This window comes from Carcharodon carcharias, chromosome 1, assembly GCF_017639515.1.
Source record: "Carcharodon carcharias isolate sCarCar2 chromosome 1, sCarCar2.pri, whole genome shotgun sequence".
NCBI lineage: Eukaryota > Metazoa > Chordata > Chondrichthyes > Lamniformes > Lamnidae > Carcharodon > Carcharodon carcharias.
In genome coordinates, this window is record NC_054467.1 from 111,970,199 (window position 1) to 111,994,915 (window position 24,717).

Sequence of the window (24,717 nt, forward strand, 5' to 3'; positions counted from 1 at the left end):
TAGAGATAGGCAATGCGAAGTTTCATCCCTGTCAATCTCCCAGCCCAGAAACTCCAGTTACCTTGAGCTGCTTTCGCGCGCCATCTAGAGTCTTTAACCTTCATTAGTTCTTGTCGGAAACTAACACCAACATTTTAAAGGTAATTTTAATCTTTCATTCGTGGTAATTTTAAAAAGTTCTGATTTTAATTTGATAACAGCCTTCCAACGCCTAAAGATCATAATCTAAGGCAGTCCACAAGAGCATTTTTAAAGACAAAATGATCCTGGAAAAGAGAAAGTGTTCATGTTTGAAATGCAAAAAAGTACATAATATGATGGGGGGTTAGACACTCCGCTGAACTGCCTTACAATCTTAACTTTCATAAAATAATTATTTTAATACATACTTATTGAGGGTGTCTGCCCATTACTCTCAGTTACCATGCTTTATGCTTCAGATATAGCAATTATAGACAACGTGGAAACAGGCACTTTCTACAGAACTTCACCCTAACAAACGCGGTGAAGTTGCGAAGCAGTGACATCATAAATAAGAACAATGGGCTTTGTGGATCCCCATTCATGAAAGCACTGCAGCAGAATTTCATTATTATCAATAAGGAAGGAATTCTACACAGAATGTCCCCTCCCAGGCTTTCTCTAAGCAGCAGTTTTAAAGTAGGATAACAAGGGATGACTTACAGTATTCCAGATAATGTTACAACAGGGTAAACTGCACTGTAAACAAATGCTGACATTTTATGTAGAGAATAATAAGTACCTGAGTGCGGTCATAATTTCATCTGGTTTTCATTGCAGAAATGAAATTTGATAGGAAGTCTTTAAAAGACATACGCTGCAAAATTTGGTTGTGAAGTTCCCATATTTTTGACCCTACAAGTGCCATTTTGGGTCCAAAATGGTGTGCTCATGACACATGTGCATTTGTGGTGCTGGCTTAGCTGGACACTATTTTGGTGAGGTCATTAGCATGGATACTAGAAGTGTATGCGTTTGTTTGCCGAGTGGGCCAATCATAACATCAGTCAGTGTGTAATGTTGTCTTGACACCAGCCATTTGCAACTACAACACTCAAGCAACTACCCCCTCTTAATCCTGCACAGCTGAAAATGCACTCAGGAGAGGGGTAACCTATTGTGTTATTTAGAAGGATCATCAACCACTTTCAGATTAGTGGCTGATTGATTTCTACTGGCTGTTGCTGTATTAATGAAAGTCTTTGGAGGTTTGTACTGCTACTTAAAGTTGAAGCCTGCAGGAAGTGGTGTGACATGTGATGAAGGCCTTGGTTCTCACTTAAAGGGCTTTGCTCACATTGCTTGCTGTCAGTCATGGATGCTGTAGTTTGTATCCATTTAGACTGCAGCATGACAGGAAGCGTGAACAAAGGTGAACACAAAGGAGGACAAACTGCTTCAAGAGGGAGGAGGGGAATTCGGAGAGGGCTCACAATTGGAGGCCATCTTTACCCAGCATATTCAAAGGAGTAATTCTCCTATCTCAACCTCAGTGAGGAACAGTGTGTGTGACATTTCCATTTGGCTACAGGGGTGCTTGCTGAAATCTGCTGCCTGTTACAGACATGCATGCAGCCTCAGGACAGACAAGGACGGCATTGCCAGTGGCTATAAAAGTGATTGCACAGCTCTGGAGGAGTCCTGTAGCACTCTTCACAGAGCATGTCATGATTCTGTATTCTGTTCAATCTCACCAGTATGAAGGCACAGCGCTAGATGCCAGGTATATAACAAGCAGTTAAGGAGAAAGAGGATGAAGAGGAGAAGCAGGAGAAATGGAGGAGGCAACCAACACAGCCCCATTCCATGATCAGCTCATTTGACTGTGGTACTAGTGAAGGCAACTCCAACTCTCCATTCAACAAGTCTTACACCTTCCCTTCCCTCTGTTACTGACCAGTAACGTGTCCTCTTGGCCACAATGCTGAAATAACAGCCAGCACAAAACAAATATTCCAAACCAACTTTATCATTATCCAAACAAAAGTCAACTATTCACCTATGTGCATTCTCTTAGTCCCTACCTCCCATATGCCTTAGTCTGCCCTGGTACTCCAGTGCAGTGCTACCTCAGTGACAACAGTATGGTTGATGTTCAGTGTGGGAGACTGCAAAGGGTGGCCTCATGCAACTCTGACCCTAGAAGACCCAATTCTGAACAGCATCACCTTGGTGTGAGCAGCAACAGTCTGGGCTGGCTAACTGAAAGGCAATGGGTAGATTGGCAGTGGTGGGAAGAAGAATGATGGGGCTGGGAGTGGTGGTCACTGCCAATACTGCAGTAGGCCCAGGCTTAAGGCCAACACGGGAACACTGGAGGAAAGATAGGGTGATGGATTACCGGGGCAAGTCAGAGAGGCCCTGGCAACAAGGTAAGGGGATTTAGTTTAAAAAGCAGGTGGGATCTTCATGCATGGGCAGACCTTGCTGCACAAGTAGGAGGGACCCCTTACCGGGCTCCTGAAATACCTGTCAGAGTTTAGCTGGCTGGTTACCCACATCGCAAAGCCCCTGCCCACCACTGGTTGAATACCAGTGACAGTGGGATCAGGCCCTTAAGTGACCCTTAAGATGGGGTCTCCACTCTGCACTTTCCTGCCTGATTTTATGGCCCCTACTGCCTCCCAGCCCGCCTCTGATGATAGCATTAAATTCCATCCCTAGAATTTACAGCCATCTTTAAGAAACTGCTGGAGTTTTTTGAAGAGGTAGCAGAGAAGGTTGATAAATAAAACTCTGTTGATGTGGTGTATATGGATTTTCAAAAGGCATTTGACACAGTGCCACACAACAGACTTGTGAGCAAAATTCTAGGTCATGGAATAAAAAGGAAAGTAGATACTTGGATAAGAACTTGGCTGAGTGACAGGAAACAGAAAGTAGTGATAAATAGTTGTTTTTCAGGTTGTAGGAAGGTTTGTAGTGGAGTTCCTTAAGGGTCAATGTTGGAACCCTTGCTCTTCCCGATATATATCAATGAACTAGACTGTGGCGTGCAGGGTGTGATTTCAAAATTTGCGTATGATATGAAGATTGGAAATGGTGTCAGCTATGATGACCATAGTCTTGAACTTCAAAAGGACATAGACATGTTGGTGGATTGGACAGACAAGTGGCAGTTGAAATTTTATACAGAGAAGTGTGAGGTGATATGTTTCGGCAGGAAAGATATATTGAGACAGTATAAAATAAAGGGACCGCCTCTTGAGGAGGTGTAAGAACAGAGGGACTTCAGTTTACATGTACCTAGGTCATTAAAGATGGCAGGGCATGTTGAGAGAGCAGTTAATAATGCATATCGTATCTTAGACTTTATTAATAGGGGCATTGAGTACAAGAGTAAGGAGGTCATGTTGAATTTGTATAAGACACTAGTGAGGCCTCATCTGGAACACTGCATCCAGTTCTGGGCACCATACTTGAGGAAGGATGTGAAGGCATTGGAGAGAATACAGAGGAGTTTCACAAGAATGATTCCCGGGATGTAGAACTGTAGCTATCAGGATAGATTGGAGAGGTTGGGACTGTTTTCCTTGGAGAAGAAAAGGCTAAGAGGAGACTTGATAGAGGTATTCAAGATCCTGAGGGGTATGGACAGGGTAAATAGTGAGAACATCAAGAACTAAAGGGCACAGATTCAAAATAATTGGCAAAAGGAGTAAATGTGATGTGAGGAAAATTTCTTTCCACACAGAAGGTGGTTGGAGTTTGGAACAAACTTTCTGAAAGGGTGGTGGAGGCAGGTTTGATCGAGGTATTTAAGGGAATTGGATTGCTATCTGAATAGATAGAATGTGCAAGGTTACAGGGATAAGGCAGGGGAGAGGGACTAGGTGGAATGGTCTTTCAGACAGCCAGCGCAGACTCAATGGGCTGAATGGCCTCCTTCTGCATTGTAAAGATAACGTGGTAGCAGCAGTTTAGCAGTATGAGCATTTGTGGCAGCAAGCTGAGCTTGCATGACTTCTGTTTGTGCTTCCACTGCAGCACTCAGGCATTGGGTGGCTTCTGCTTGTGCTGCAATGCTGAGGCATTGGCCATCAGGTGTTGCATTATGGTTGGCACAAATGTGAAAAAGTGAAAAAAAAGGGGAAAAAAAAATCAAACTGTGACATCAAAGGAAAGTTACGAGTTGATTGGCTGGTGTATATTGCTGCTTAGGGACTGAGCCTAAACAAATGAGAGGCTAAAAACATTAAAAATTTTAAGTAAAGTTATAAATGTCCGATCTCTAGAGAGCACACCTTGTCCCATGTGGGAACTCCAGGATGCTTCTTTTGTGCAGGAAATGTCATCAGTTGCAGCAGCTAGAGTTCCAAATTTCAGAACTTGAGCAGTAGCTGCCATTACTAAGGTGCATCCATGTGGTTGAATGCTTTGTGGGTGGCATGTTTATAGATGTGGTCACCCACAGCTTAAGGGCAGAATTTTGAGCTCGGTGGATGGGTTCAGCGGGGGTGTGCTGTGGCGGTCAGGATACTGACAGCCGCACGCGATCGAGGCCGGAAGGCGATTTCATGCTGGAATTGCCCAGCGTGAAAGCCGGCTGGAGAACCTCCAAGAGGGGGCGGGTGCGGAAGGGGGCGGGGGCCTGTGGTGACCTGGTGGCTGATTCAAAAGCAGCACAGGCAGCCCATAGGAGGTCGACTGCATCGAAGTTGCAACAGCGACATGGCAGTGACCCAGAAAGGCCAACCCATGTGGGAGGTGACATTGGTGAGGCAATCGTCCTCGCATTTCTCCAATGAGTGCCTCACTGCCCTCCTGGAGGAGATGGCTGCCAGAAGGGACACCCTTGTCCCCAGAGATGGGAGAAGGAGGCCACCACACCTCACCAAGAAAGCATGGGAGGAGGTGGCATCCTGGGTGAGCAGCCATGGCGTAGCATGGCGCACCTGGCTCTAGTGCCAGAAGTACTTCAGTGTCCTACTGCACTCAGGAAGGGTGAGTATGTGTTGGCATGGGCCAGTGTGTTGAATTGTTTTGGGCTGGCCATCTCCCGTGGACCTCAGGAGTGCGAGAGCCTGAGTGCCAACTGTCAATGACACCGGAGTTGGCCAAAGGGAGTGAGCCCAGGCTACTTGGACTGAATGCCTTGTGGCTCAAGGGCCTCAACTCGGATGTGCCGTGCAATGTGTTCCTCAGGTGGGGTTGGCGCTGCAGGTAGAGAGTGGACTGATCAATGTTCTTCTATCCTTTCAGGAGAAGACATCCTATAACAGTATTGAGAGGTCACAGACTGGCGGAGTCCCCCACACATCCTCATCCACTCCTGCTTTGAGTATGAAGCCTTGGGGCTTGAGAGGCACCATGCACCTCGGTCAACCGGCCGCAGTGAGGTTGGGGTGCCAAAGGTAAGAATGCAGTGCACAGAGGTGAGAATTTTGGCTTGTGTAACCATTCCAACATACTCTGTCCATTGATGTGAGCCTCGAACTTTGAGTCCCCGTTGACCATTGAAAGATGAAGGCAACATGATGTAGATCTCCTTTGTCTCACCAGGGTGCCTGGCATATACAGTGACAATGTGATGACTTTAACTAATGACATGTCCTTATTCTCCCTTAGATTCTCCAGCACATAGTTGCTCTATGGACCCCGAAGGGCCAGCCCCGATGCCGGACGACTACCATGCTCCCCAAGCAACTGTGTCACACCCGCTCTCTCAGGCAGGCACCAGCGCAGATACCAGCACCTTGGTGGGCATTAGATCACCGTCTAGTATCTTGGTGCACATTGGTGAGGGCACTTCACACTCTCTTGCGGTGCAGGTGAAGGTAGAGAGTGCCCAGGCTGCCGGCAGTTGGAGGACTGCTGGTGACCAGGGTGATGCTCAGTCAAAGGCTGATGATTGGCCTCTGGAGTCGTCCATTAGGCAGCAGATGCTGGGTCCAGCGGGGTGTACGGGAGGGTCTGGCGGAAAATCAAGAGGGTATGCGTGCCACGGCCTCCATTTTGGAGGAGTCCCTGCTGAGCATGACCATTGCCTTGACCCTCAATGCTGAGCACACTGCCTCCTCCATGGGGAGAGTGGTGATTCTCATGGAGAAGCTGCTCCAGGAGCAGAATCAAGGGTCCCTGGGGTTGCGCTCGGACCTACAATCTCTCACTCAGGCATTAATCTCAGGTGGTCAGTGTCAGTGTGGGAGATGGATTGGACACCCAGTATCCCAGCTCGGTGCCCGTCTATCAATGGTGAGCAGGGAGGCCCAAAGCGACCTCAGATTGGCGCACAAGCAGCCTGTCATCTCTGTGGGCTTCTGTCAGGGTGCTCTGGATGAAGGCAGCAGCTCCTCCGCCCCTCTGCCAGTGACCGTGACATCTGATGAGGCTGTGACAACTGGGGAGATGCCAGCTGTGGCACTGGCTGCTCCCTCCCAGGTGGGGCCAACACAGGCTCCACTGGCCAGAAGACGACAGCCAAGGTCATCAAGGCCAACAAGACAGCAGAGTGAGCATTCTCTCTCCAATGCCGGTGCCAGCGAGGGGGGAGCACCTAGATGTAGCACCCATAAATATAGGTTTAAAGCACCTTAAGCACAAGTGGGGCTGGTCACGGGTGATCTTTTGTTCCCCCATTTAGCTTTCAATTTTTTAATGGTGTGACTACCAACAACGGTTATTGTTCAGTTCAAGAATCTGTGAGTTCCAACATTAAATGACATTTGAATTTGTGTTATTGGTCTGAGTACGCTCCATTTGTTCTGTAGGTGCAGGGTAGGCCAGCATTTAACGCTGGATGTGGGTCTCTTGAAACTTTATTGGACAGGCACTGAGTGTATCTTGGGGGCCAAAGAAAAGGTCCTTTCTGGGATCTAGGATGGAGGCGGCAGCCCTGGCATGAGGTAGTAGAAATAGTGATAGGATATTTGATAGCTTGGGGAATGGACAGGCGTTTCAGAGGCAGCAGCCACAAATCTAGGATGGTGTGTTGCCACCCTGGTGCCGGAGTCAGGAACGTTACTGAAAGGGCTGGAGAGCACCCTGAGGGGGATGGTGAACAGTCAACAATCATTATTCACATTGATACCAACAACATAGGCAGAAAGAGGAATGTGATCTTGTAGTCAGAATTTAGGGAGCTAGGTAGGAAATTAGCAAGCAGAACCTCAAAAGTTGTAATCTCTGGATTACTGAGATGAGGAGAAATTTCTTCACCCAGAGAGTGGTGAGCCTGTGGAATTCACTACCACAGAAAGTAGTTGAGGCCAAAACGTCATATGTTTTCAAGGAGGAATTAGATATAGCGTTTGGGGCGAAAGAGATCAACAGAAATGGGGAGAAAGCCTTGGCTGGCAGCTCTGACTGTCCCATCGGTGCCAGAGCTCAGTAGTGGGTATTGCCGGGACTGAGAGAAGGAGCAAGAAGATGAGTGATGGCTGCCGGAGATGGGTGTGTTCCAGTCTTTTTGGAGCGGGTAGGGTATGAAAGCCCAGGGAGTGGGGAGAGGGGTTGGGGGGCTGTGCTTTGCATGACAGGCGGCGAGGAATGAAGGAAGGGGGTGTGACATCTTGGGGGGCGCATTACACCCAATACACAAAGGGCACCCCCCGAATGAGATGCCCCACTTCCTTCCTGCCACTTTTCACGTAGGCTGCACAAAACACCCTGCCAACCATTCCCAAATGCCTGACCATGCCAACTGTATTGCAGTACAGGCAGTGTATTATCCTGGTCAATAGGCTTGCTAACAAGCCTAGCTGACCTTTAATTATTTAACTATATATGGGGGGGTGGGCTGCCAATTTCGGTGCCCGCCCATGTAGCGCATTTTGGGGGACAGCTGAGGGGTGAATGGGAAGGTGGTGGGCTCAGCACTCATCATATTTTGTGTTCCCTCCCACTCCCCCACCATCCACCGAAAACAGCCCCAGCAATAGCACATAAAATCTAGTCCAACATATATTCCCACAAAGGAGAAAGGTAGGGTAAACAAATCCAGAGCTCCCTGAAAAGTTATCTGAAAAGGAAGAATGAATTGGGTTATGGGAGAATGCGAGGGAATGGCACCAGGTTTATTGCTCAATTGGAGAGCCAGTTCAGACACAACAGGCTAAATGACCTATTTCTGTGCTGTAAAATTCTGTTAATCTGTTACATAGCAGTAGCATAACCATAAACAATAATGCCAGCCTGATATCCTGTGAAAGACCTGTTGCATCTTAAATAGTGTTGGACAAAATGCCCTATTTGCACAGTGGCGTCTTCTCCAAAAGATTAACATGGTGATGTTTAATTTCTAACATTCTTTCAAAATTATCAGCATAAGGATATCCATGCCTTGGATTCAGTGAAGGTTTACCAGATATATCAAGGATGAAAAACTTCAGTTATGTGGAGACACTGGAGAAGCTGGGATTGTTCTTCTTAGAAGGAGAGAAAGTTAAGAAGAGATTTAATAGAAATGTTCAAAATGCTATAGGGTTTTAATAGAGTAATAGGGAGAAACTGTCCACACTGGCAGGAGGATCAGTAACAAGAGGACACAGATTTGAGATAATTAGCAAAAGAACCCAAAGGGATGATGTGGATGGGTTTTTTTTAACATGGTAAGTTGTTATAATCAGGAATGCATTGCCAGAAAGGGTGATGGAAGCAAATTCAATTGTAACTTTCAAAAGGTAAATAAATACAGATTAAAAAAAAAACTGTTCCAGAACTACAGGGAAAGAGCAGCACTACCTGGATAGGTCATACAAAGAACTGTCACAGGCATGATGGGCCAATGGCCTCCTTCTGTGTTATTTGATTCTATGATTCTATTTCATTTGCTGTGTATCACTGGGGAATAACGCTGTAATTCATCTTGAACTGCCTTAAACATAATACAGTTTATATACCTGTGAGTAAGCTGCAGGTCTGTAATCAAAAGAAGGGTCTGGCTGTTTCCATAAATAATTCAAATAAGGAATGACATCATCTGAATGTGCTACCCTAACTCCCTCTTGGGTGTGTTATTTCCTTTAAAAAGCTAAGGTGTGGCATCAAACTTGTCTCTAATTTTTGGAAATTACAAGTATGAAAAGTTAGGGGGAAAAGTCGTGAAAAATAAATTACTGCAGAGGGAAAACAGAGGGAAATGGAAATGATCCTCCAGCAGCCAACCATAGCAGTCCAGATACCATCAGAGTCAGGGGGTCAGCTTAGAAAAATGTCCCTGGGGTCAAACTGGCATCATATGTACATGAGGTGCCGGGGGGTGGTGATGGTGGTTGGGAGAGGGGGGGTTTGCTGAATGAGTGAATCTCATGTGCCCCATAAATTATTTCATAATATAGAAAAGTTTTAGCAGGCAAATTCTTTTAATAGTGGGGAAGCTGCAGCCTGAGCAAGATCTTGACTGTGAGTGATGCTGATCTTCTTCATAGTAGTGGGGAAGTTAAAACCATAAAAGTAAAAGCATACAAAAAGCTGTAAAAAATTAACTTTTAAATCACTTGGCTTGGGAAAAATCAAAATAAAGTTGGGGCTGGACAGAAAGTTCAGTAAATATATTTTTCAAAAATACTTTGGGGGAGAAGGTTCAAAACATCAGGAGCAGAATTTTCTGCCTGTCGGGTGGGGGGGGGCCCAACCCAATCTCCGGTGATCCCCGCCGGATAAGCGGGCCGCAATTGGCCATTGATAGGTCAGCGGGCCTGCAGCTGATTTTGCTGCGCCCCCAACTTCCTGAAAATTTAAATGGGGCGGGATGACGTTGGGGGTTCTGCCTGATGTCATCCCGCGTCATTTTAAGCGTCAGCGAGCGGGCCCCACCCCCTGCTCACCGACAGCAAAATTCTCCCCAGAAGTGTTTAATCAAATATCTTAAAAGAAGATTTTGAGAATAAAAACAAGCCATGTATCCTTACAGACAACACTTACTATGTACATGTATCCAATGTGTGTGAGAATCTGTGACAGGCAAGATGTAACATTCTTAACATTGAAGACTCCTATCTCAGCACGACATACAGGTGCAACTTCTGCAACAAATACAATAATCAGTTGCCCTTACGGACAAGCTCTCATGCAAGTTTTCAATGGAACCTGCTCCACATATTGAAATTATTACATTATGCATGCTTCATATTTTCCTAGATACTAGATCATAATTACATAATGAGTGGAACTCTTTTACTGGTCTCCTATTTCTTATAAGAAAATCCCATCCCTCAATATTCTGCCAGCTACAATGGGGCCAATGATTTGCATGCATAACTGCGTTTATGAATGAGTCACTGAGTTTAAATTATTATTTTTAATCTCTATGTTATGATATAAACACAATATGTTGAGTGCTGTTTGAATTTTTAATTTATTATTGTAAGAAAATAAAACTTGCCCATTGCAACCCACTGTGCAGAACTCAGTCCAGAAACATACATTTTATTTCCATACAGTGGGCAACATACAATTCCAGGCTTTTTTACTGTCTATATGGAATAATAGCTTTGAAAATTCATACCAAATGCATGAGTCACTGTTGAAATTAGCCATGTCTGTTGATGAGGCAACACGAAGTCACCGGACTGAGGACAGCATCAGCTCATATGAGAAAAGGGAGGATAGTAAACTCATCCATGCTCAAAATTATGCCTGTTTCTATTTAACATGTTAAAGGTTGATTCAAATAATATTTTATACGTACATCATAAAAATAAAATTTAATGAACAATATGATCTCTATTTCACCATATGACATGATTAAAAACGTCCTTTGTGACTTTCTGATCACACATGTAGAGATCAGTTCCTATTTTGCAACCCTTGCTGACGGCTGTGTAGGATAAATACTCCTTGTGTTATCCTTTATGCCATACAGGCAAGGACAGCCTTAGGATTGATTCACCATATATTCTGGGCTAGTAGCTCTCAAACAGGATATGATACTACAATTTGTCTCTGTTTTTTCAGGCTACGGAGAGGAAAATTGTCCAGGGTTCTCATTTCTGAATGTTATCCTGATCATAATCATATTCCTGTTAAAACTGCTCATGTGTGGAACAACAGCTGAGAACAGGATCTGGCTCAGATGTATTCTGTGCCCAGGCATACAGATGAGCAATGGTCAATTGAATGAACTACCAGCTTGAAAAGAGGAGCGCTGCTGGCGTGGGGTGGGGTTGGGGGAAAGGGGTGAATATTGGAAGGAAGGCTAGAGGAGAAAGAATATGTCTTTTATTATCCACCCTCTCTTTGGAGCTGCTTCCACCCCTGCCTCAGCTCATCTGCTGCTGAAACCATCATCCGTGCCTTTGTAACCTCTACACTGGACTATTTCAATGAAGTCCTGGCCAATTTCCATATTCCACCATCCGTAAACAATGTCATCCTAAACTCTGCTGCCCATGTCCTTAAATGTACCAAGTCCCATTTGCCCATCATTCCTGTGCTCGCTGACCTACATTGGCTCCCAGTCAAGCAACAACTTGACTGTAAAATTCTCAGCCTTGTTTTCTAGTCTCTCCATGGCCTCGCCCTCCCTAAGTCATAATCCACTCTAGCCCCATAGCTCTCTGAGATAGCTGCGTTCATCTAATTATGGCTTCTTGAGCAACCCCAATTTTCATTGTTTCACCATTGCTGGCCCACCTCCAGTTGCCTGGACCCTAAGCTCAGGAATTCCCTCCCTCAACCTCTCTTCTCTCTATCGCCCTAGCCTTTAAGAAGTTCCTTAAAATTTTTCTCTATGGCCAAGATTTTGGCCATCTGCCCTAATTTCACCTTAAGTGGCTCAGTGTCAAATCCTGCTTTATAACATGCTATGAAGCATTTTTGGGCACTTGATTATGTTATTTACTATATATACAAGTTGTTGTTGTATTGGAAACATAAATGTGAACATTTGTAGGCATGATGAAAGGGGTTCCTGATATATTGAGAAATATTTGAGGAAGTAGTTATAATGCCAAATACTATTTCAAGATGTAGTTTTATCCTTGTAAAAGCTTGAAAATGCCTCAACAAATAATTTGCATTCATTATTAAGGCAAATGCTATACAAATCATGTTATATAAATATAAAATAGCACAAGGTTCCAGCTGAATTAGAAAGAACACACATTGTGTCAGGGCCATGTAATACTGATGAATTATATATATCTGGAATTTATCACAAATACAAGAGAACAATTGGTGTTTGACTGATGTGCAATTTTGAGAGATATATCACCTAACATTCTGACATGCACCCATGCAATTTATAAGATGTCACTGTCAGAAGATCAGGGACATAAGTACTTTGAAGATGTTATATTTGTACTCATTTCATCAATCACTTTAGTTTAACTGTGTAGGTGAAATATAACACTTGTTCAATGCAGATGCAGTTACACAGGGATCAACAGATGGGTGGCATTATTGGGGTGTGACTTCAGGAAAACCTACAAAATATAGCTTTTATCTTATGGGCTCTTTAATAGAAACACATAGGGTAGGGCTTCAAGACTCCATCAGGACCAAATGTTCATCTTGAGCGAGTAGTGTGCCCATCAATGCAATCTTCCTTGGGATGCCCTCCGAGTTTGCTCTGTTGTTATGAATGGTTGGCAGGCTCTCCATCGAAGGGTGGACAGCTCTGGTGCTGAGGCAGGTCACGGACTGTGAGGGCGCCTCAAGGTGGCCTGCAACAGCAGTCAATAGACAGGATCCAGGCCGCTGGGTTGGGCTCAGCCATAATAGCGCTCTTTCATGGCCCACAGCTCCTTCACTGGGACATGGAGCCTCCAACTCCAAAGACTCCCCCAGGGACCTATCAGTGTGTTTGTAAAGATAGCCTGAATATAAATTTGTTTTATATTCCCATCTAAGAAAAATGTCTTACCTATTGACCTATGTTAACTACACATCTGTCTCATAAATGCTATATTTAGTTATTTATTTCCTGTCCTTTGCTGTCAATGTTTTTTTCTCCCCTCCTGGGGTATTGGCTGGTTTGCAAACTGCTGTCCCTGTGCCCCAAACTTAGGTATTTTATCCACCCAACCGTTTTTCATGTACTTTGGCTGGATGTGCAACCTTTCCTAATCCTGTCTTCCTCAGCCAACATTCACTTACAAGAGGGGTCACTAAATAGCAATCATATCTGATTTGCTGCCACAGGGAAGCTGCTTCCACTGAGCTGACGGTTTCCACACATGGCGGGATGGGGCTCCGCGGCAAGGGAAGCAGCAGAATCGCCACTTATTAAGGTTTTAACCACCAATTCCGTGCTGTTAGCAGCCATTCTGCTGTCCCGCCCATGCCTGGTGGTGGCAATGTGTCGGGTGAGCCTTCCTCACACAGCGAACCTCCCCCTCTCCGCTTCGTTTCTTGGACTCCCGCCTCCAAGCCTGTCCCCATGGGACCAGGACGCTTCAAGACATGAATTAATTAATAGCACCAACAACTATTATGCTCAAGAATATTGGAGGTGATAGCAATCTGCGTTGCAATACACAGGATTTATTTTAACATTTCTAAAAACGTTAGATCTTTTTTAGCATCTGCCAACATAGGATTAACATACTTCTCACGAGGGTAGGGGTATTGATTCCCTTTAACATCTCATTTAACAGTAGATTTTTTAGCATTGGACCTGTCGTTTTGTGTGAAAAAATGGCTATTTTAGAGAATTAATCCAACTCCACTGCTAGTTATTAATTGATTGGTTCCAGAGAACTTCACTGAGTGGTCGATAAATAAACAAAGTGGCTGATGTGTAAGAGTTGCTGTTAACTTATTGGACTGCATTTAATCACATTGACTCCATTATAGTCACAAGATAAGTAAAAGAAGAAGCAGATGTTGTTTCTGTGGCCCACAGTCTTACAAAAAGACTGAACAGACTGCTACAAGTTGAGTTATGCTTGTAAAAGAAAGGACAAGCAACATTATTAGATGATTATACATATATATAATTGCATTAAAACAAAAAAGGAAAGCAAGAAGAAATGTTGGTTAACTTCAATTCGAGTAGAAATATTGCCATCTTGTGGCTAGCTTTATTTTGTACAACTGCCCTTTCGAAACCATTGCAGTTTCTGGAATGTAACTTCAGAACAAATTTAACATTAAAAAGTAATTCAATGCTCTCCTTATCAGTCACACTTCCACCACCTGCAACAAACTTCAATGCATTCAAACCTCCATGTCTCACTCCTCTCTCACACAAAGCCCTTCAGTCCCACCTTTTCCATCCTTGTCAAACTTCACTCACTCTGAGTCACTGAATTGATTATATGATTCTCATACACATTGTGCGAAATCAGGCAAGAATATTAGATCACTCATAATATTTTAAGCATTCCGTACAAAGATCTTTAAAGTTGTTCTCCAACCTGTTCTGTTTTTACATATTATTAGCTTTATCATGAACTTTAAGCTGTTTTATAAATTACTTGTAAAGACCCACCAGTGTGTTTGTAAGGGTAGCCTGAATATAAATTTGTTTTATATTCCCACTTAAGAAAAATGTCTAACTATTGTCCTGTGTTAACTTCATATCTGTCTCATATGTGCTATATTTCTGTACTTTGCTGTCAATGTTCTTTTCTCCCCTCCTGAGGCATTGGCTGGTTTGCAAACTGCTGTCTATGTGCTCCAACCTATGGTATTTAATCCACCTAACCATTTTTCATGTGCTTTGGCTGAATGTGCAACCTTTCCTAATCCTGTCTTCCTCAACCAACATTCACTTACAAGAGGGGTCACTAAGTAGCAATCATATCTGATTTGCTCTTACATAGCTAGGGACTATGGAGGCCATTTTTGGTATCATATAACTGCTCAGGCTAAAACCAGTTAACCCAGAACATAGTTGGCAGTGAATTTGAGAGCTCCCTCATCTGTTTTGCTCAGCCACTCAGTGGAATAGCCTGCCAATGCACTGTGTGATCAATATTTACTTTTTAATACAGATTTGATCCTGAAAATCCAAAACTGTTCTGGCACTATCTTGTCATGGCTTTGGCAGGATATGCCGGAACGTTCAAGAACCTGGAAATGCCAAACAGCAAACTTTCTGACATAGTCTAGTTGGGCCAGAGCCTCTACCACTCTTACATGGTTAACATCTTGAGGAAGGGTGGGGATTCCCTACACCAGGAGTTCCAGTGCCATGGGCCTTCCATGACAAGTGACTTGGCGTAAATCTGGTCAGATCAGGCCTACTGCCATAACTACTGGGGGCCATCAGCAGCAGCAGAATTGTATTCAACCACAATCTGTAACCTCACGGCCCTGCATTTCCCCAAGTCTACAATTACCATCAAACCGGTTCAATGAAGCATGCAGGAGGGCATGTTAGGAGTAGCATCAGGCATATCTAAAAACAAGGTGTTAATCTGGTGAAGCTAAAACACAGGACTATTTGCATGCCAAACAATGGAAGCAGCATGCGATAAGCAGAGCTAGGTGATCCCAAACTAACGGATCAGATTTAAGTTCTGCAGTAATGGCGCATCCAGTCGTGGATGGTGATGGACAATTAAACAACTCACTGGAGGAGAAGGCTCCACAAATATTTCAATCCTCAATAATGGGGAGCCCAGCACATCAGAGCAAATAAGGCTGAAGCATTTACAATCCCTTTCAGGCAGTGTCGAGTGGATGATCCATCTCGGACACCTCCAGTGATCCCCAGCATCACAGATGTCAAGTCTTTAGCCAATTTGGTTCACTCCATGTGATATCAAGAAAAGGCTAAAGGGGCTGTATATTGTACAGGCTATGGGGCCTGACAACACCCCAACAATATTACTGAAGACTTGTGCTCCAGAACTAGCTGCTGTTCCAATATAGCTACAACACTGGCATCTAGCCAACAAAGTAGAAAATTGCCCAGACATATCCAGTCCACAAAGAGCAAGACAAACCCAACCTGACTAATTAATGCCCCATCAGTCTACTCTTGAACATCAGTAAAATCATGGAAAATGTAATTGACAGTACCATCAAGCAGCACTTACACAGCAATTACCTGCTCACTGGTGCCTAGTTTGAGTTCCACCAGAGCCATTCAGCTCCTGACCTCATTACAGCCCTGGTCCAAATATAGACAAAAGAGCTGAACTCAGGAGATGTGATGAGAATGCCTGCCCTTGACATCAAGGCAGTATTTAACCGAATATGGCATTAAGGAGCCCTAGCAAAACTGTGGGAAAGCTCTCCACAGTTGAGTTCATACTGAGCACAAAAAAAGATGGTTGTGGTTGTTGGAGGTCAATCATCTCAGCTGCAGGACATCACTGCAGGAGTTCCTCAGGGTAGTGTCCTAGGCCCAACCATCTTTCACTGCTTCATCAATGACTTTCCTTCTGTCATAAGGTCAGAAATGGGAATGTTCACTGATGATTTCACAATGCTCAGCACCATTTGTGATTCATCAGATACCGAAGCAGTCCATGTCCAAATGCAGCAAGTTCAGCTTGGGCCGATAAATGACAAGTAACATTCGTGCCACACAAGTGCCAGGAAATAAGCATCTCCAACAAGAGTGAATCTAACCTTCTCCATTGACATTACCTTCGCTGAGTCCCCCACTATCAACATCCTGGGGGTTACCATTGACCAGAAACTGATCTGGACTAGCCATATAAATATTTGTGGATACAACAGCAGGTCAGAGGCTAGGAATCTTGCAGTGAGTCACTCATCTCCTGAAACCCCAAAGGCTGTCCACCATCTACAAGGCACAAATCAGGGGTGTGATGGAATACTCTCCACTTGCTTGGATGAGTGCAGCTCCAACAACACTTAAGAAGCCCAACACCATACAGAACAAAGCAGCCTGCTCAATTGGCAACCATTCACCCGTTTAAACATTCCCTCCCTTCAGCACTGATGCATAGTGACAGCAGTGTGTACAATATGCAAGATGCACTGCAGCAGTACACCAAGGCTCTTTCAACAGCACCTTCCAAACCTGCAACCTCTACCACCTAGAAGGACAAGGGCAGCAGATGCATGGGAACTCCACCATCTGTAAGTTCCCCTCCAAGTCACACACCTTCCTGACTTGGAAATGTATCCCTGTTCCTTCACTGTCACTGGGTCAAAATCCTGGAACTCCCTCCCTAACAGGACTCTGGGTGTACCTACACCACAGGGACTGCAGCGGTTCAAGAAGGCAGCTCACCAACAACTTCTCAAAGACAATTAGGGATGGGCAATAAATGCTGACCTAGCCAGTGATGTTCACTTCCTGTGAAAGAGTAAAAAAAAACTGTCCTTAAAAGAATGGTGAGCATGGAGGTGGCCAATTAGGAAATGGCCTCCCAGAAAGTTATGCTGGTGGCTGAAGTGATAACTTGGATGGGCTCAGGACCCTCATTTGCCCTTGCCATTATAGTACCAAAATGGCTCTTACTTAAGTCACATATTATATCCCAGTTAACTGTGACAAAGGTGAATTATCTATCTTCAATCCCTCTGAGCTGCCTTTAGACTTTGACATGATTGACCATGAAATTTTGCTCGAAAGCCTCTCCACCATTAACTATCACATTAGGACCAGAAAAGCACCTGCAATGTCTTCTCTTCTTGCTTCTGTACCAATACCTCAGGTGTCCCTCAAGGATCTACCCTTGGCTCCCTCCTATTTTTCATCCACATGCTGCCCCGGACGACATCACCTGAAATCAGGGCGTCAATTTTCTGTCACTCACCCAACTTCGTATTTGTGCTGCCATTGTAACTTTTATTCCGTGAGCTTCAACTTTGCTAGCAAGCCTATTATATGATAGTTTATCAAAAGCCTTTTGGAAGTCCATATATGCTACATCAATTGCATTACCCTCATCATCCCTCTCCGTTCCCTTTTCAAAAGCTCAAGTGAGTTAGCAAAAAATGATTTGCCTTTAACAAGTTTGTTCTGGCTTTCCTTAATTAATCCACACTTGGTTCCAAGTGACTGTTAATTTTGTCTCAGGTTATCAGGCTGGATTTTATTGGGGTGGTGGTGACCTCAATGACGTGCCAGAAAACTGGGGGTAAACAAACTCTGGCAGTTTCGAGAAGGTTCTGTGGCAATTGACAGCTAATGAGTTGCAGTCGAGGTTCCTGCACCTTTAAGGATGGGATTCCACCTCCGAAAATAGGCTGCTCTTCCATTCCAGCAGCGTCACTGGGAGCATTGACACTGCTGGCACTATACTGAGCTGGGAAAAGGAGCTTGGACATTGTCCTTGGAACAAGGTAAGTGGGGTTGGGATTTCTGGGGTCAGTCAGACAGGCCATGTCGAGGGGGAGAATGGTGGTTGGTAGGGTGGGAGGAGCTGCTTCCGAGGGGTGGCCAATACCATGGAGGGCTCCTCACTGGGCCACAGGGTTCCCGATTAGGAGTGCAACCGCACCACCACCTCCCCCCCCCCCCCCCCCCCCCCCCACCCCCACCCCCACCCCCCCACCACCTCAACCCTTTTCTGCAGGGACCATAAGATTTATCCTGACTGTTAAAAGCTTTCCCATCACAGAGATTAAACTGACTGGCCTGCGATTGCTGGGATTCATCCTTCCACTCTTTTCTGGATAGGGTTTTAAAATTTGGAATTCTCCAGTCCTCTGGTACCACCCGTGTATCTAAGGCAGATTGGAAGATAATGGCCAGTGTCTCTGCAATTTTCACCATCACTTCCCTCTATATACTTGGATGCATCTGCTCCGGTCTCTGGTGTCCAACCATTTGGAATTTATAGGAAATCTCATCCACAGGCAAGATGAGGTTTCCAACAGCAATTAAAAATTCAACAAAAATTTTTAAAGTTAATTCAAAACATGTCCCTGCTCATGTGACAAGAGTCACATGAGGGGACATGTTTTTAACAGTGGTAATATTTTTATTTTTGTGTTTTTAAATCTTCAGCTCCCTGAGGCAGCTTTCATTGTGTGCACCCGCATGCATATGTGAACTTCTGCACTCGCCACTCTTCCGCCCTCACCCCGGCAATGCTGTGCGCTGCAGTGCACGTTTTGCACTGGCTGGCCATTAATTGGCCAGCCAGTGTGAAATCGATGTCGGGGCCCAATTGCCTGACGGTGGTCATCTTTGTGACCACTCCCTGGCTCGCCTGAGTGCCCTCCCAACATGGTAAAAATTCTGGCCAGTAAATGCTGGAAAAACTTAGCAGGCCTGGCAGCATATATGGAGAGAGAAACAGAGTTAACGTTTTGAGTATGTATGACTCTTCTTCAGAACTAAAGAGAAGTAGAAATGTGTTGAATTTTATACTGTTTAAGAGGGTTTGGAGCAGATCTAAACCTGTCATAATCTCATCAAATCTCTCCTCAATCTCCTTTACTCCAAGGAGAACAACCCCTTTCCCAACCTTACCTTACAGCTAAAATTGCCCTTCCCTCGGAACACTCTGATAAGTCTCCTTTGCACCCTCTCAAGGAGCTTTACATCCTTCCTAAAGTGTGGTGACCAAAACTGGATGTAATCCTCTAGCTGTGGTCTAACCAGAGCTCTATCGAGCATTCAACAGCTTCCTCCCATTTATACTCACTGCTTCTACTTATGAAGCCCATGATCCGTATGCTTTGCTAACTGTACTCTTAAACTAACTCTTGTCACTAACCTGCCATCTTCAAAGATCTATGCACATGCACCCTCAGATCCCTCTGTCTCTGTACACTATTTAGAACTGTGCCATTTAATAAATATTACCTCTCATACCTTGTGCTAAAATGCATCACTTCACACTACTCTGTATTAATTTCCATCTGCCACTTAACTGCCTATTCTGCTAGCCTGTTTATGTCAAGTTATAAATGATTGGTATCATCCACACTGTCAGCCACACTGTCAAGTTTGGTATCTTCAGCAATTTTTGAAATTTCACTCTATATTCTAAAATCCAAACCATTTTTGTATATCAAAAAAACAATCATCCTATCACTGATCATGCCATCTCCTTATTAAAGGCAGCCCATTTTTCCATTTCAGTTTTGCTTAGCAATATTTCTTTCCAGTTTACTTGGGACAAATCTGTTCTCAACCCACTGAAATTGGAATTCCTCCAATTAAGTATTTTTACTCTAGAATGCTCCTTGTCCTTTTTTCATAGCTGATCTAAACCTTATCATACTATGACCACTGTTGTCTAAATGTTCCCTGCTGACACTTGATTCACTTGACCTCAACTCCCAGAACCAAATCCAATAATGTCTCCTTCCTTACAAAAGCAGACTATACAGCTGCTGAAATCTGAAATAAGAACAGCTAGTCTATGATTTTATTTTATAAAATGCCGGAAATATTCAGCAGGTCAGGCAGCATCTATGGAGGGAAACAGAGTTAATGTTTTGGGTCAATGACCTGTCATCAGAATGTCACTCACCTGTTATGCATCCTTTGACCCCCCTTGCCCCACAATTAGTGGCTGTGCCTTCAGTCATCTTGGCACTTCACTCTGGGATATCTTCCCTAAACCTCTCCCCCTCCCCCTCCCCCTTTCTTTCTGTAGCATGTTCCAGAATGTCCCCCTCTTTGGCCAAGGATTTAATCATCTCATACTTCGCTTTGACATTCATTTTTATTTGATTATGCTTCTGTGAAGCGCTTTGGTATGTTTTTCAGCATTAAATGCATAGGATCATAGAAACTTAGGAGGAGGCAATTGACCCATTGTGCCTGTGCTGGCTCCTAGAAAGAGCAGTCATGCTTAGTCCCACTTTCCTGCTTTTTGTCAATAAACCTGTAAGTTTCTTATCCTCAAGTATCTGGCCAAGTACCTTTTACAAATATTTATGGAACCTGCTTTTTTAGGTATAGTGTCCCAGATTCCATCTGAGTGAAAAAAAAAACCTCCTCATCTCCCTTCTGGATCTTTTTCCAGTGATTTTGAAGCTATGACCTCTAATAATTGACCCATTCGCTAGAGGGAATAGTTTTTCTCTGTCAAAACCTCTCATCACCTTGTAAATTTATGTTAGATCCACTCTTAACTTCCTCTGTTCCAAGAAGAACAGTCCTAACTTTTCCAACTTCTCTTCATAACGAAGATTTGGCATCCCTGCTAACATCCCAGGCAGCCTTCTCTGTATCCTATCTCATGCCTGCAGCTTTCCTGAAGTCCGGTGCCTAGAAGTGTCTAAAATACTCCAGGGCCTGATTTTCATGCTTGGCGTGCGCACCAAGTCAGCGAGAGCGGAAGCGGATGTGGAATCCCCTCCCAGCCATTGTCATGTTGCAAACATGATTTCATGCTGGATGGACAATTAAGGTCTGCCCAGTGTGAAACACATCTTCTCAATGGTCAGGAAGGGCCGGGTAGGGGCGGGAGCCTGTTGGGCACCGGGTCCAATGGTAACCCACGGGCACTTTAAAACCAGCAAGGGCAGCTCCCGGAAGGCTGCCAGGGGAGAATCTTTGGAGTCTGTCCAGGAAACCATTTCATTTGAACAATGGCCTCACAAGCAGCTGGAAATGTCAGGCAGGAGGGCAAGTCGGGTGGGCACTCGGCCCCTCGTTTCGCAGACTAACACCTTGCAGTCCTTGTGGAGGAGGCCGGTGTCAGGTGGGACTCTCTAGTACCCAAGGATGGCTGGAGGAGCCACCGTACCTGACCAAACAAGCCTGGGAGGAGGTGGCAATCGAGGTCAACAGCTCCAACATTGTGTGGCGCATATGGGTGCAATGCCGCAAAAGGTTCAATGATCTGCTGCACTCAGCAAGGATGAGTACTGAATTGGCATGGTTCAGTCTGGAGAAATGTTAAGGGTTGGCTGTCCCCCTGTGGAGCTCGGGGGTGTTAGAGTCTGAGTGCCAACTGTCACTGACACTGGCGCCGGCCAAGGGGGTGAGCTCTGGCTGCTTGGCCTGAGTGCCTTGCAGTTTGAGGGCCACAACTCAGATGTGCCCTGCAAGGTGTCCCAGAGTGGGGTGTTTTGCCAGGCTGCAGTGACGCTGCAGGTAGAGAGTGGCCAAATCAATGCTCCTCTGCCATTTCAGAAGAGAAGCCATAACACCAATGAAAGAACTAAGACAGGCGGCGGGCCCCCAAGCCTCCTCATTCTGACAAAGTACGAGATGGATGCCTTGGAGCTGGAGTGCTACCACCCACCTCAGTCAGTCAGTTGCAGAGAGGCAGGGGTCTCTGATGAAGGCAAGAATGCAGTCCCAGAGGTGAGAGGGTCGGATTGTGCAAACATTCTTGTGTAGTCTCGTCATTAATGGGAGCCTCAAACCTAGAGTCCCCATTGACCATTGAAAGATGGTGGCACCATGATGCAGAATCCATTGTCTGACCAGGGCACCTGGCATGCACAGTAACAGTGTAATGACTTAAACTGGTGCTGACACACATGCAAGTCTTCAGTCGCCATGGCAATGGTTGAGGCTTGCTTCAATGGGCAATGGGTGGAGGAGATGCTGCCTCCCCCATCAGAAGTGTCATGAGAGGAACTTCCAGAAAGGGGCAGCTGCTGCTCGCACCGCCCCCACTCCCCCCCCGCCCCCCGCCACCCCTCCCCCACTACTGGAAGCAATTGGTCCTCCATGCCAACCAGTGAGGTTCCAGGAGCTGGGTAGACGACCAACCTCCTCGTTCCCCTGTCACACCAGATCTCAAAGCCATGGCGATGGTATGCAGGTCTGAGCACATCCCAGTGATTGCATCTGCAAAACTCTCGGTTTGCTCCTCCAGGACAGGCACCAGTCTGTCCATGGAGGAAGCTTGACACTCCGAAGAGTGGATGACTGCAGGGTTCAAGGTCTGGATGGGCACCTTCACGTCCAGGCCAGAGCACGCAACCCCTCTGGTATGCCTGCCAAACCTTCACAGATCTCGCACTGAACATCCAGCATGTTTAAACTTACGGACGACTCCAGAGGCTCATGATCCAACTTAGAATAAGGCTCTGGATCACCCCAAGCGCTCCACCCTCCAGCACTCATTGGGCAAGATGATGGTCTGTAACCTGCCCTTACTGCCAATTGGTGACAATTAAGGTATTATCAGGCGCGCATCGACGGCGGGCCCAGAGGTTGGAATGCCACCGACTTCTGGATGCAGAAACTGCTATTGGCGCATAAGTGTTCTGCCCGTAGTGCTAATGGTAGGGAAAAAGAGCAATTTTTGATATGTGCATGGAAGAGCTTGATCATTCAATATATACAGTGCCACAAGGAAAGAAGCGGTGTTGGATTTCTTTTTGGGAAATGAAGTTAGGCAAGTGGACTGTGTTACAATTGTTGAATATCATGCTATCAGCAACCACAAAATAATTTGATTCAAAGTAACTTTGAAAAGACACCAGAAAATGTCAAATGTGAAAATGCCCAGCTATGAAGAGTAAATGTCAATGATTTAAGAAAGGAATGAGCACAGGCAGATTGGAAAAGGTGATTGCTAAAGTGGTTGCTGAGCAATAGAGGGCATTCAAGGAAGAGATAATTCAAGTGCAAGCTAGGCATATTGCTCTGAAGAGGACGCCTGCCGAAGTCATCCAGGGCAAGGGAGTTAGCAGATCAGACTCTCCAGTGCAGCCACACTACACCGGAGCACTCATAAACTCATGAATAAGGGCACGTGGGTGAGATTATTATTTATTGATACTATTATTCCTTGAAAGCTTGCAGATAAACACCAAACTCACATTCCCTCATGCTGATGTTCTTATTGATTGCTATGGCTTTGTGACTTGTGTCACTTGAGGGAAGAAATCAAAGGTTGAAGAACAACAGGAGGAATCATGTTCTTATGTGGGGTGATGGACAATGTTTGGATATAAGGGCTACAGGACTCATTGCAACTAGGAAGATGAGGGGTGACATTTCACTAAACCCCTTCTATAGATGTGGCAAGGAGTTCTATAGAAACCTTTGCCGTATTAAAGCATCCCTGATGTCCTGGCGATTCACTCGATCATGGCCAGAGCCATCAGCAGGAGCATCACCATAGTCCCCCAAATCATCATCACCATTGTCCTCAGACAATTGACTCCCATCTGGCCAGTCTTCATCCTCTAGGGAATCTCCTCTTTGAATGGCGATGTTATGGAGTGCGCAACAAATCACAGCCATCAGGGACACACCTCCAGACCTGTCCAGGCATCACAAGCTAATTTTTAGGAATCCAATGGTTTGCTCCGCTATGGCCCTGGTGCTGGCGCAGCTCTCACCACCCCCCAGCACCCCCCCAACCCTCCCACCGCCCCTCACCGCCCCGCGCCCCCCACCCCCGTCACCCCCCCCCCCCCCCCCCCCCCCCCCCCCCCAACAACCTTAAACCAGCTTATATTTCACTCCTCTCCTAATATTCACTCAGTTCTGTTGAAGGGTCATGAGGACTCGAAACGTCAACACTTTTCTTCTCCGCCGATGCTGCCAGACATGCTGAGTTTTTCCAGGTAATTCTGTTTTTGTTTTTTTATTTTATATTGTCTGTCTATGTTCTTCCTATCAAAATGCACCACCTCAGACTTTTCCACATTGAACTTCATCTGCCACCTATCTGCCTACACCAACTTGTCTATGTCCTCTTGAAGTTCCACACCATCCTCATCATAGTTCACAACACTCCCAAAGCTTTGTATCTTCTGCAAACTTTGAAATTGTCCCCTACACACCAAGATCTGGATCATTAATATATATCAGGAACAGCAAGGGTCCCAATACCAACTCTTGGGGAGCTCCACTACAAACCTTCCTCCAGCCTGAAAAATATCCATTAACCATTACTCTCTACTTCCTATTTTTCAGCCAATTTTGTATCTTGATTGTCCCTTTTATTC